The sequence below is a fragment of the Cyanistes caeruleus genome, chromosome 2 (assembly GCF_971803275.1).
Source record: "Cyanistes caeruleus chromosome 2, bCyaCae1.hap1.1, whole genome shotgun sequence".
NCBI classification, from domain to species: Eukaryota; Metazoa; Chordata; class Aves; order Passeriformes; family Paridae; genus Cyanistes; species Cyanistes caeruleus.
The window spans coordinates 28,163,201-28,177,199 of NC_141702.1; the positions used below are offsets into that span (position 1 = coordinate 28,163,201).

Genomic DNA, 13,999 nt, shown 5'->3' on the forward strand with positions numbered 1-13,999 from the left:
AGGGAAAACTTTGATGATGCTTCTCTCTGGCTGTGAGAAATCCCAGCAGCAACTTAACCCACTGCACCTGGAAAGGGCTTTCAACCTTGGGCTCTCACCCTTGATATCTCTCTGGTATCCCATTTTTGTGCCTCCCCGACTCTGACCCAGAGCCCAGCTTGCAGATGGCTTTTCAGCTTGATGTCAGACCTGCCCCATTACTATAGGATCTACCTGATGTACTGGACTCTTGGCTGAACTAAATGATCACTGCAGATCTCCTTCCCTGTGTCCATCCCATGTGTCCCCTGCACTGCTGCCACTGCCTGACACCCCATCGCCTACCCTGGCAGAAGCTGCCTGCTCTTGCTGCATCCTGGCAGCTGTAATAGCTGATTAGCAAGTGCAACCACTTAGAGAGCATAAATGTCCTATAAATGCCAGGTGGAAAGTTAATAATAAATAAGCACAATAAAAATAACCCTGTCTAATATATGGAGAGCACTAGATGACTTGAACTCCTCTGTGCCTACTCTGTAATGGGTGGCTGCCTGGTCAGCAGGAAGGAGTTTGGATTGTTTTTACCTGATTTTGCTTCCTTTTCTACTTGTCGTACTGGCTAAACAAAGAAGCCTGGGTGATGAGGCCAGCACAAAAGTGATCTGGTGACTGAATACTTTGAGGTCCCTGAAAGAGATTAGAAGGACCCCAGAATTGTTTGCCATTGACCAGTCTGTGAACAGCTGGGCTGTGGAGTAGTAAGCAAACAGAAGTCCCTGCAAGATGCTGAAAAGAGCAGCAACAGTTTTTATATTAGAAAGGCCATATGTTTCTATGCATGGCACATTCTGCATCATGCACTTGTATCACATTTAGAAAAAAAATCTGAGGTTTTGGCAGCACCTGAACTTGGGGTATTGAAGAACTTGCAATTAGGGAATTTAAAACAGAAAAAGAAAAATATTTCTTTTGAGGAAAAAAGAGAAAAAAAAAAAAGAAAAAGGAAGAAGTGTTTAAGTGTAGAACACTTTGTGGTTGAATTGACTCATTATGGCTGTGTCCTTGATCCAGCTGTATACAACTATTTGATTCTCAGGGAATTCCCTGCAGTTCTCTGTGGGCTCAAAGACTTTCAACTTGCAGGTCTTCTGCCAGCATACTGACCTGAGTTGTCTAGCCTGAATCTAGGCATTAGCTTTCATTTAGCTGAGATCACTGCCTGAGATCTCTGCTGCTGCACAGCCACAGCGAGGAGTTCAGGGATAGTGACAATCAGCACTATGTTCAGTCCAAAAAAGAGAAAGTATGAAAGAATTCTCATAATGGGAAAAGAGTAGAGAAATCTAGATAGGTGAAGCCTAAAGGGAAAGCTTTTTAGTGTCTATATTCTGTTCAGAGCCATTTTTGGGGAGAGAAGAGATTTTTTTCTGCCTTTGGACAATGTTACAGTGCTGAGTTATTAAAAAGAAAATGTAATCATTCTCATAGTAGTGATTCTGCCTAGCAGGCTGACAGTTTGAGCACACATATATAATACAACCTCTGAAAAACAGTCCATCTGATGTCAGGTCACATGAATGAGTCATGACTACTTATCAGTGTGTCTAAATATTTACAGTAGAAATAAAGGTTTGTGTTATATGGTACCATGTTCTGTGTCAGATAAACTTTTGAACCTAGTAGACAGCCTAATACTCTTATTTCTGTACATACTTAATTTTACACACCATGTGTATATTATATGTTGTACATTAAAGATAGTGTTCTATCTTGCTTTAGATACAAGTTTTGTTGTAGACTGTAACAGGAAAGGAAAATCTGAATGTCACTTTCTTTACTCCAGCAGTAATCATAAATTACTTCATGTCAAATATCTTGAGAGTCCTCTGTGAGTTTCATTTCATTATTTGGCTGTGTATATACCTGCTGCAAAAGCAGTGTTCAGTTACCTGGGGTCATTTTCATTCATAGGTATTCTGTAGACCTGTCATTTATAAATACCTAGGGTCCTTGTACACTCAAGCATAAACTGTTCATTATAGCTTCAATCATTTCACACTTACTGAAGTCAATAAAACACTTTTTAAAAGATATTTTCTAAGAAAAATGTACACCACTAAACTACTTAAACTTATTTATACTCTCTTTTTAAACATTCAAATAAGCACTCAGTGCCTGAATTAAATATAGCTCTTGTAAAGGCTTCAGAGACTTTCAGACGCCTTCATATGAAAACCAGAAAATTCTTAGTTCAATTTTATTTATGCAGAAGTTCCCTATGCTTGCCTTTGAGATTTAAAATCATAATCTACTAAATTATGTTCAGAAAGATCCACTCAAAGAGAAGACTAAAGAAATCAGCTCTATCAAAAATTCCACAGGACCTTGCCAGTTTTCCAGTGCTAAAAGAGAAAAAAAAAATTCTGAAAATCAAATAGGCTGAGGAAAATATTTAATAGAATTAGGGCAGAGATGTTTAGTTCTTTTTTGTGAACACTATCCAAAATGATCTTATTTTATTTCACTGTTCCAGAGTGTTTTATATGCCTTAAAAATAAGAAAACATGCACCTTCAAGCAAATGACCATTTAAGTAGAAAAATCTGTGAACAGCTTTATATATTAAGCTTTAGACTTACTGACTACAAGATATCTTTAAACACTACACTTGCGATCTTTCCACAAATGTCTAAACAGATTATTTAAAAGGAAATAAAAATCCCCATATTCTAATATTATAGTCATGTCTTCCTCTAGGTTCAGATAAACATTTCATGCTACACAGGTTTTATCCATGACCAGCTGTTGATAAAAGCTTATTCGACCTGCCCATGTATATCATTAACCTTTTTCTCAGATAAGGTGTTATCTGCAATATAAAAATTCAGGATTTCTGTTTTGGTCTTAGTTTTCTTTTTATTTTATAGGAAATGACCATGGCTAAGACACATGATTATTTATGACTTAAAGGTTCACCTGCTAAATAATAATTTAGCTGTTATAAGGACCATTTTAGGACATCTCATTCCCTCCACAGTAACAGAATTTTCTTATCTGTTAACTGCTTCTTTCTTACTACTACAAACAAGATACTTATCCTCTTCAAATGTCAAATTCAATTCTGCCTCAACACATCTGTCCAAACCCTGTGTTTGGATGGGAAACGATAAATTAATGTCTGGATTTCTAAACACCATTTTTAGCATAGTTTTCTTTCATCTGCAGAAGCCCTTTCATAACTCATTGTACTATATTTTATTTTCTTGGCTTTGGAGGATTTCTGTGGGTTTTTATTTTATACAATAGAAAATGTGTGTGTAAAATTGAACACATTTTTTGTATTATCATATGCATCATAAGGAAGACTTTATATCTTTTTCTGTGATGGGGGTCAGTCACAGATTGCCATAATTCCTCTTGATCATGGCCCGTCACAGCTCACATACTGATTTTCTTTCAGTTCAGGGATATTTTTCTGGATGTTCAGTTTGCCATTGACTCTACAAAATTAACAGGCAGGTGTTAATGTGTGTTTGTTTTTTTTAAGGGCTTTATGCAATGTCATAATAACAAAAGAGATTGTTGCAAAGCCTTTGCAACACCTACTCCAAAAATACATAATTGTATAACCTTTTCTAGGTTCCTAGAAATCCAAATAGATTTCCTTTGTAAAGGAAAGAAGTTGAGGGGAGTGAAACATTCTGTTTAAAGACAATTCATGTGAAAAAAATATCTGTAAACCACAGAGGCTCTGTCTACTATATGTCTAGCAGCAACTGCTAAACAGTGAAAAATTTGTTTACATTCTTAGTCAAGATATCAGATGTGTTTGTCTGACAAAATGTGTGTGTTCCACTTTCAGGCTTGGTCTCCCTCGCTGATGTGAAATAAAAAGAAATACGATTTCTATTTGTTGAGAACGTCTCAAGGCATTTCTTAACTCTGTGTGTTATAATTTGAAGAATCTTGGCATGGTTTCTTAATTTTCCTCTATTTTTTCCTTTGCCCGCATCTCTTCTGTGTTCTGTATCTCACTGTGTCCACATTTTAATTTTAAAAGCATGTAGCACCATCAGATTAAGAATGTGGGTCAAAATAAAGTAAAACCTGCAATGATTAAATTAATACTGTGAATAATATCTGTGATTTGAACAGAAAAGACTGAGCGTGATAGCTAATAATAACAAATGTATTCTCGTCTAGCACTGAATACTATGAAACAATGGAATCGTATATGTGGCACATGTGCAGGACAAAGAATAAGTCATTGAGGGTAGAAATGATTAAATTCTCCTTCACTGACACAAGGTCATTTGTTATTACTGGACATGCAAATGAAATGAGTATGTTCAAACATCTGTGAATCCTCACATACCTATAGGCACAGACAGGTGCATTCCAAAATGTACCAATCTCCAGTCACAGCCTTCTCTTTGACTCCTGAATCACTAAGTTTGCATCTAGGACCATTTTAACCCTTCTTTGTTCTCCCTCCTAGTCAAGAGCATAAATTGTTCTCTGCAGGAAGGACCTTTACAGTTCAAATTCACGGTATAACAATGACATTTTTAGCTGATTCCCACCACTGGTGAAATAAACAGCTCACCTGTTGCAAAAACAAGGACTGAAGCCACTTTCAGACACTCTTCTGGAGAGAAGTAAACAGAAAGACCAAGAAATCTTCTGAGTCTTACAGAGATGTTGCTGTAGTACTATAGAGTCCCAGAAGCAAATTAGGTAGGAAAATGCATTTGTTCTGTTTAGCTGCCTCTCAAAGGCAGTGCCTTCTCCAACTCCTCCTTTGATTGTAAGCTATAATTAATAAATATTTCTGGTGCATATGGTGTTGTTCACCCTACATATTTATAGCTACAAAAAAAGAAAATTCAACATCATATCAAGAGCAATTGGTTTTCATTTTACCAAGAAAATAGCATTTTTTCTTTGCTGATTAGAATTGTTTGAAATTGAAGATTCAGTTACTTGTTCTCCAATATTCTAGATCTCAGTTAAGAGCTGGATTCAGGCTATTCCTTGCTTCTTGACTGCTAATCCTCATTAGGTAGTGTTAAGGTCAGAGGAACAACAATTTCTTATAGTGCAACTTGGGATCAAGTTCAATTTATACAGATTGTATTAGGATTATGATGGTGTTCTTGAGTTAATCACTACTGTTAGTGTCTTCTAGATTGTGTTACCATGAATGCATTGTCAAACAAAATAATAGAGGATAAGGTATTGGACAGAGACCTAAACTATCAATAATTTTTGGTGGTAGAGGAGTTAGTTTGGGGTTATTATTGTTGCTGTTGTGATAGGGTGTATTATTATTATTATTATTATTATTATTATTATTATTATTATTATTATTGTCGTTCTATTAGGAACGGCGAGAAGAAGTGACACAGACTCTCATAGAGTCGATTAGGAGAATTTCTCGTAGTTTATTATTTCAGCTCTGTTTTATAGATCGATACGTGGAAAGTACAGAAAGGAAACTCTTATTGGTTAGCAAACTACTACATTACCATCATTGGTCAGTGGGGTTCACCACCCCCTGACTTTCACTGCAAAGAAAACAAGGGACAGACAAACAGCACCTGCAAGGCTGTTTTCTGTCTCTAAGGATTGTTTTGAAACCCCCCCTATGAATTCTCAGGCCACGGTCTCAGGCAAGACTGAGAAGCTATGCAGCCTGCAACTTCTACAGCTCTCTGTTTCAGAGTTAGCATCCACAACAATTATTATTATTATTATTATTATTATTATTATTATTATTATTATTATTATGAAGAAGAAGAAGAAGAAGAAGAAGAAGAAGAAGAAGAAGAAGAAGAAGAAGAAGAAGAAGAAGAAGAAGTAATGATAATTTCCTTTAATTTTTTTGCTTTCCATATTGTGATTTTAAGTATGTCAGTAAGTAAGAAGGCTGAACAAAAAAAAATCATAAGACATCTGTTAAATGCTGGTGGCCATACTATGTTCAGAATTTATTTACTATATATATTTACTTTTTTATATATATTAGATCTAGGCACTAGAATTAAGCATTACAGTCGAAAGTTGCATTGTCTTAAATACCAGATTAAAGGAGCAGATATTTCTGAATTTGTATGCTATTCAGAGGATCATTCCATTCCTGTTACTCCTTGCTATTTTATATGTTGCTACAACAGCGTGGAACCAGATTTAGGAAAGGTTGTTCAACACTGTTCAGAAAAATATCTCACTAGAAGACAGAGTGAATTGAGAAATGGGCTTAGATTGCTCCTGTAGGGGCAGCTGATTAACAGCTGTTTACCAACTGAACTTCATAAAATATCTCTTCTCTTTTTATGGGTTTCTAGCCATGCTCTAGACTAATAATTTGTTTCTAAGTAAAATTGATAAGAAGTTTATATTACAGCTGCTCCTGAAGACTATTTTCAGAATGAAAACTCTGCATTTCTTCTTCCTATAGTTCCTTATCTGTGCAAGAAAATTTGTGTTTTCAGGAAATGGTTGTCATTTGTCTCTCAACTGACTGCAATTACCTTAAGTTTGACTGTATCTCTTAAACTAAAAGACTGCAGTTATTTATTTTGACATTATCCCTCTTGTTCTGCTAAATATATGACCACTTGTCATATATTCTTCTTAATATTTTCCTCATAGAGAGCATCCTGCATATATAAGTGTATTTTCTTTCTTTGATACTTGAAGCTGGGTTTTATATATATTGAAACTGGTGAGAATACTTCCTGCCTGTCACTGAGGCTAGAACCAGATGGGAAAGCTTATGGAAACGCTGGTTAGCTTTGAAATGCTTAATGCTATCTGCTGAAACTGTCCCTGTTTGTAAAAATAATGACATAAGAACAAAGGACACACATTGATAGACATGCTGGATTTGAACACATGTGGATTTGAATAATATCGTGAGAAAAGACCTTTGGGATAAGTGCTGGCAAGAACATGTCTTGGAATCAGAGCAAAGAAATAGTCTCCAGATGTTTGGTTCTTCTTATGTAAAAGGAAACAGGATTTTGTTGATTTTTTTTAAAATATAATAAGCATAAAAAATGTACCTACTTTTAGTAATTTCTTCCCAAAACAGGGGCAATGGGAAGACCCAAACAGAGGTGAAGGTTACCCTTTGAATGTAGATACAAGAATTATTGAGAATAAATCCCATTGTTCTTGTTCAGAGGGTGTGTTTTTGTGCGGGGTTTGGTTTTCTGTCTTGGGTTTTGGTTTGTTTGCTTGTGTTTTTTCATATGGATTATTTTAAACTGTTTTTAGTAGCTGTTCCCACTTACCAAAGACACATTTAAGTACTGATTAAAAGCAGCTATACAGAAAATATAATGATAACAGATTGCCAGTGTCCTCATGATCAATACAGAAGTCTAAAGGAACTGCAAGTGAAATGACTCTATCAGTTTTTAATGTACCTTCAACCCAAAGTCTGATGTTTTGCCCAAGATCAAAACAGTTAAAAAGGATTAAAGCTGCAAGGCACAATAGGCATGAGGATAAAACTAATTGTTGCAATTTTAACTAGGGTCTTATATTTACAATGGTCTGAATCAAGTGGACTTAGGCTCTGTATTTTATTATTATTTTATTATTAGACTCTGTATTTCAGAATAAAGTTCCATAAAGCAATGCCAAAATCTTATTTTTGATTATGCAAACAGATTGACAGCTTTGTATGATGCAGAAATAATTTTAGAAATTGTATTTTGTGTACATTTGACTATTCTGGGAATCTGATGGGCTGATTTGAGCTGCAAATCTGACAATTTTAAATTGCATATAACTCACTTGGAAATTATGGATGACTCTCAGATGTCTTGTTGTTCTTTGGGTGATCTAACTTCATGGATATTTTTTTGCTACCTCAGGAAAAAAAAAATGTGGAATGATAGGAATTTTGAAGCAAGCACTCAGAAGTTAATAGAATATTTTAAAGCAGCAAAAAAATATTTCTTACTAGAAACAGGTTCAAGTCAGATAGCTGAACAGCAGGACAAGATTACTGATTTCTTTTTCTATGCATTTAGTCTCTGTGCTATTTAAGAGCACCATGGCATATCTCAGACTTACAACAAAAGAATCTTCAGAGTTTACTCTAATAAATCTTTCTGGAATAACATTTCTGAATTTTAACAATAGATTGTAAAACATTGGCCACATCTGATATGAAAGAAAAAAAATATTTAAGTAGAATTATTGTGTCAATTTACTATCTAACTACTTTAATCCAAAATTTTCTGTCATGGCTATGATGAATGGAGAGTAAGGGAGGTATTAAGGACCTTAAAGGTGCAAGATTGCATTTTGGAAGGTGAGAGTTTTGGTCTGGCATATCAGAAATGGGACTAGTTATTGCATATATTTTTAAAAATACTATATCAGAACAGAAAAGTTCAAAGTAGATGTATTAAGAAATATTTAATAGTTGAAGTTTGTCATGATTTTAGGGACATGGGAGTGGCCAGCAAGACTCGCTCACCCTTTAATAGTCTGATATGGCCGGTGCCTAAGTCCATTGGAGATTGACAGTGAACTACTGTGGCCTGAATGAAGTAACTCATGTGTTACTTCACTCATGTGAAGTAACACATGAGTGCTGCTGTGCTGGACGTGCTAGAGCCTCAGTATGAACCAGAGGCAGAAAAGTGGTGTCACCACGGACATTGACAATTCATTCTTCTCCACTCCTGTCAGCAGAGTGAAGGCTGCAGTTTGACTTTACCTGGAGGGGAGTGCAGTACACCTGGAACCAACTGTCCCAGGGATGGAAACACAGCTCCAACTATTTGCCATGGACTGACCCAGGCTGCTCTGCGAAAAGGTGAGGCTCTGGAACACTTTCATTATGTAGATGACATCATTGTATGGGGAGACATAGCAGAGAAAGGCTTTGAGAAAAGAGAGAAGGTAACCCACATCCTCCTGAAAGCTATTCTCTCATAAAACAAAGTAAGGTTAAGGGATTTGCCCAGAAAAATTAGTTTTTATCAGTAAAATGGCAAGATGGATGTCATCAGATTACAGTGGATGTGGTTAACAAAATAACAGCTATGTTCCTACCAACTACAAGAAGGAAACACACCTTTCCTAGGCACTGTGGTGTTTTGAAGAGTGCATAATCCAGAGAACAGCCTGATTGTAAGCCTTCTCTACCTTATGAAGCAGAAAAGAAATTATTTCAAGTGGGGTCCCAAAAAACAACAACCTTTTGAACAAATTAAACAGGAGATAGCCCAGCATTAGCCCTTGGGCCAGTTAGAACATGATGTGATGGAAGGTGCTCCACACCACAGCAGGGAGATTGGTCCCTCCTTGAGATTCTAGCAAAAAGTACCCAGGGAGACTTGAGGACAGCCACTGGGTTTGGGATGCAAAGGATATGAGGCCTGTTAAATCCCAACTGAAAAAGAGTTCTTATCATCTCATGAAGGAATTTGAGCTGCTTCAGAAGTGATTGTCATGAAAGCAAAGTCTCTCCTTGCACCTTGACTGTCAGGGGAAAGTCCCTTATACACATCATGCCATCATGCTGTGTGGAGAAAGCAGATCCCTCTGATCACACAGTGCTCTCAAATAGGAATTCCCAGTCACCTAGGGCTCTTGGAGATCATCACAAATTGACCTGAAGATGAAAATTTTGTCCTACCATTAGAAGAAGATGAGGAGCAAGTGACACGTGCTGAGGAGACCCCACCATATAATCAGTTGCTTGAAAATTAAAAGCAATATGCTCTCTTCAATGACAGTTCCTGCCATATCATAGGGACAAATCAAAAATTAAAAGCTGCTGTGTGGAGTCCTACATGGTGAGTCTCAGAAGCTATTGGGGCACAAGGTGGATCCAGTCAGGTCACAGAGCTGAAAGCCATCCAGCTGGCTTTAGATATTGCTGAATGAGAAAAATGGCCAACACTCTACACTGACTCATGTATGGTAGCAAATGCTCTCTGGATTTGGCTAGACTGATGGAAAAAGGCCAATTGGCAGCACAAAGGAAAGGCCATCTGGGCTGTTGAATTGTGGCAAGATTTCCCTTCCTGGACAGAGAAGCTGACTGTGAAAGTACATCATGTAGATGCACATGTACAGTGCCCAAGAGTTGGGCACAATGGACAGGTGGATCAAGCTGCCAAGATTAAAGTATCTCAAGTGGATCTGGGCTGGCAACACACGGATGAGTTATTTCTGGCTTGGTGTGCCCATTGTTGTGGTGAGTTTTCGTTTAATAAGTTCGAAGTTCTTTGTATAAGTGGTTTGTTCTGTTATCCCCCTGCTTTGTTGGTTTATTCCAAGTTGTATCCTCCTCCCCTGTACCATCAATCATAGTATCCCAACCCCTTTTTCCAGTACAATCCCTAATTTATCAAGTAAACCCTGCCCCTTGTTCCTGAATGTTCCTTGTCAATCCTCCCTTATGCCAACCCCCTGCTTCGACATCCCCTTTGGAAATCCTCTAATCCATGATGACCCCTTGGTCCATGTGACCTATTCCCCAGATTTTCCCCATTGGTTGACTCATTGTAAGACCCCACCTTGTACTCCTCTCCAGTCTTCATTGGCTGAAGCTTTGATTCTTCCCCCATATATAAGTTGATGCGCCCTCGTATTTTCTGGTTTTTTTTCCCTGGACCCTTTGGAGATTGAGCTTTTCCATGGAGCCCATATAAAAGACCTTCCCCTCATTCTTGCCTCTGCACTGCTCCTGACAGCAACAAGTGCCATAGAGCATTGCTCTAAGCCACGCCTCGGGTCTCCCTGCTCCAGAGGTGTGTCCCACTCTCAGCGCAGAGCTAAGGAAGAGCTTGCTGGCTCCAGCACCACATCAGCCCATGATGCACTAAGGTCATCAGGGAAGAGATTTAACATACAGGTGGGCTCATGATCAAGGGATGGATTTGACCATGGACACTATCTCCCAGATTGTTCATAACTGTGAAACTTGCGATCAAACATGTGGGTGAAGCTCCTTTGATATAGGGGACAATGGCTGAAATATAAATATGGGGAGGCCTGCCAGATTGATCACACCACACTCCTGCAAACTTGCCAAGGCCAGCGTTAGGTGCTGACAATGGTGAAGACAATAAGCGGGAGGGGCTGGAGATGTACCCTGTGCATCACACCACTGTCTCTAACACCATCCTGGGCCTTGAAAAGCAAATCCAGCACCCAAAAAAAGCCTAGAGTTGGACAATGGGACTAATTTCAAAAAGATAAATATCTGGTCCATGGAGCATAGTATTGAGTGGGTGTATCATATTCCCAATCATATTCACCATGCACTGGGAAAGTGAAATGGTGCAATGGACTGCTAGAAAACACATCGAAAGCAATGGGTGGTGGGATCTTCAGACATTGGGATCTACATTTAGTGAAAGCCACCTAGTTAGTTAACACTAGAGGCTCTACCAATCAAGCTGGACCTGCCCAATCAGGACCCCTCCATTCCACAGAAGGAGGTAAAGTCCCCATGGTACATATTAGAAGGGTATTAGGAAGACAGTTTCGATTGGTCACAGAATCACACAGAATCACTTAGTTGGAAGAGACCTTCAAGGTCATTGAGTCCAACCAATGTTGGAGTCCAACCTGGCTCAAGCAAGGGCAAATCCATCCATGGAACTGTTTTTACCCAAGGACTGGGGTGCATTTGGTGGGGAGCACAGAGGGATCGGGAAATACAGTGCATAACTCAAGGGAATTTGATTTTTAGTTGAGAACAACCTGAAATGTTTAATTTATCACAAATCGTATTTATGATACTGGTTCCTAAATAACACTGATTTGTATGTTGTAAATATCACAGACAATGAGTATGGACTCCAGTTACACCAGTCATGGACTAAATTAATTATGCAAACATCTTGGGTGGATGGCCAGTGAGTAGTGAAACAATGCCTGTAAAGCTCTCTAGTCCCACCCCTGTGAAGCTGGGCCCAAGAAAGGTTCCCCTAGTCTGTTTAAGAGCCCTGACAGGTCCCACCAAGTTTTGTCTTGTCCCTGAATTTCCACTATGTTTGGGCTGGGGTTTGGAGGAGAGAAGTGAAATCATGAGCCTCCCTGGATTACTGACTCTGCTTTCCTATACACAACATGGCTTAGCCTGAAGCCAGTCGCTATTTTACCTTTGTCTGGGAAAACCACACCTAAAGTTGTCTTTGGGAAATGTTTTACTTTGTTGAGTGTGAATACTGGTTTTGGGGTTTTTTTTGGGTAAAACACTCTGTTTCTTAATATAGCTGTGGTTATTGTGATTTTTCCATAAATTGTGATTCTATCTTACAGTATCTCCTAGTGTTTTCTCCACTATCAGAAGGGGTGGGGGGACATCTTAAATGGGTTTCATTTTCCCACTGGATTTTAAATGCACCACGTATTAAAATGTTTAAAATAGAAGAGAAAAATTGAAAAATACAGAAATTAAATTTGTGACTCTTACATGTTTTAATTTGCCAGTTAACTGCTGCGTATTTTTCAGCTGCACAACCAATACTGACTTCTTGGAAAATCTATAAACCATGGTTTAACAGAATAAAGGAAAGTGCTTTCATGCCTTTTGTTGTTCTTTCTTTCCCTTAGTTCCTTCTGTGCTTCCTCTGCCCTTTGTATCAAGCTCAGTTTTTTCCTCCCCTTTCATTCAGATCACCCCACCAGGATACCTCAGGCTGTCTGTCTGATGTGTTTCATTGTGTTTTTCTCCTCCTTTTTTTCCCATTAAGCCAGGCTTGACTTCTACTCCATTTCTTTTGCATTAATAAGTTCACTGTGGTTTTTAGGTCATGGTTCTAGTTTTGTGGCTCATATTTCCTAAATTTTAGTTCCCCTAGCCAGTATATTTTCTTGATAAAAATGATCCTAAAGATGGCTTTCTAAATACTTCTTCAGTTAAAAACCATAAAATGATATAATTAATTTTAATTGTATGATCAAGATGTGTATGTAATATATATGTGAGACTGTGCTGTCTTATGGATGCTGCTTGTCTTTTCCCTGTGGTTCTGAAATCTCTGAACAATACTGATTTTTCCTCAGGACAGATTGGCGTCTTCCTACATGTATCACTGACACTATTAGCATCTTCCTCCTTCGAATCTGTTTAAATTTCAGCAGTGCAGATATTCATGTTTTCTAAAGAAACAAAATTTGACTGGAAAATTCTAATTTATTGCTGTATTAGAGTGAGAATACCTCAGCCCCAGAAACTATCCCTACTTTCATTTCAAAGTTTACTACAACAGATGAGAATAATTCAAAATGGATACCTCCCTCACCTCCTCAGCTAAACATGTATTTTCAGCTGGTTAAATTTCATTTTCCTTAGCTTGTGAGGATATGCTGTATCAAGTTATGTGCTGAGAAAGCAATTACCATAGCAGGTGATGTAGCACAACTGGAGAGCCACATGGGGTTACACGATAAGAGAGGTTTTAAAAGACACATGGCAACCAAATAATATGTCTTCTACAGGGATCTTTTCAGCATAAATGTTTCCCTTAAAAGCACTGCCCCAGCTGTTGTGCAAAGCCCTGGTTTCTTGTCCATCCCTTGACCCGTGTGCAAGGAGCAGCTGGCTACCACATTAACACACCAGCAACTAACTGTCTGGCATGTGAAGTCATGGAAAAGGAGAAAGGCCAAGGTATGCTAGAAATACATGAGGCAATTATGAGAAGGGACTCATCACTGTGCATCTTACAATCAGTGCATGCAGTTTGACAGGTTTTGCATTTTTGCCAGTATCACAGCTCAGAGCTCATTTCTCTGAGCAGCTGCAAAATTTGGGAAGCTTCCAGCTCACAGGAAATTCTAGATTTTTTTTCTTATTTGTTCATTTTGAGCTGATTCAGAACAAAAACCCTTTAAAAAAAAAATCTGGAACATGTAATGCTTCTTTTTAGCCAGTTCTGCTTTACGAACTACTACATGGCAGTTTGGTACACCAATTACTGACACTCAGTTTGGCTTGAAACTGGAATCTAAGTGCTGATGGCTATAAATGTCAT

At 38.1% G+C, this 13,999-nt stretch overlaps 1 long non-coding RNA gene across 1 annotated transcript in view; it reads left to right on the top strand.

Annotated features, from left to right (window-relative positions):
- Window positions 1-12,546, top strand: part of LOC147654692 (uncharacterized) — a 72,685-nt gene extending 60,139 nt beyond the window's left edge. The window contains exons 4-5 of the long non-coding RNA XR_015282910.1: window positions 8,691-10,206; window positions 10,706-12,546. This is a non-coding gene — a long non-coding RNA (uncharacterized LOC147654692). The remainder of the gene's footprint in view (window positions 1-8,690; window positions 10,207-10,705) is intronic.
- Window positions 12,547-13,999: the final 1,453 nt, after the last annotated feature.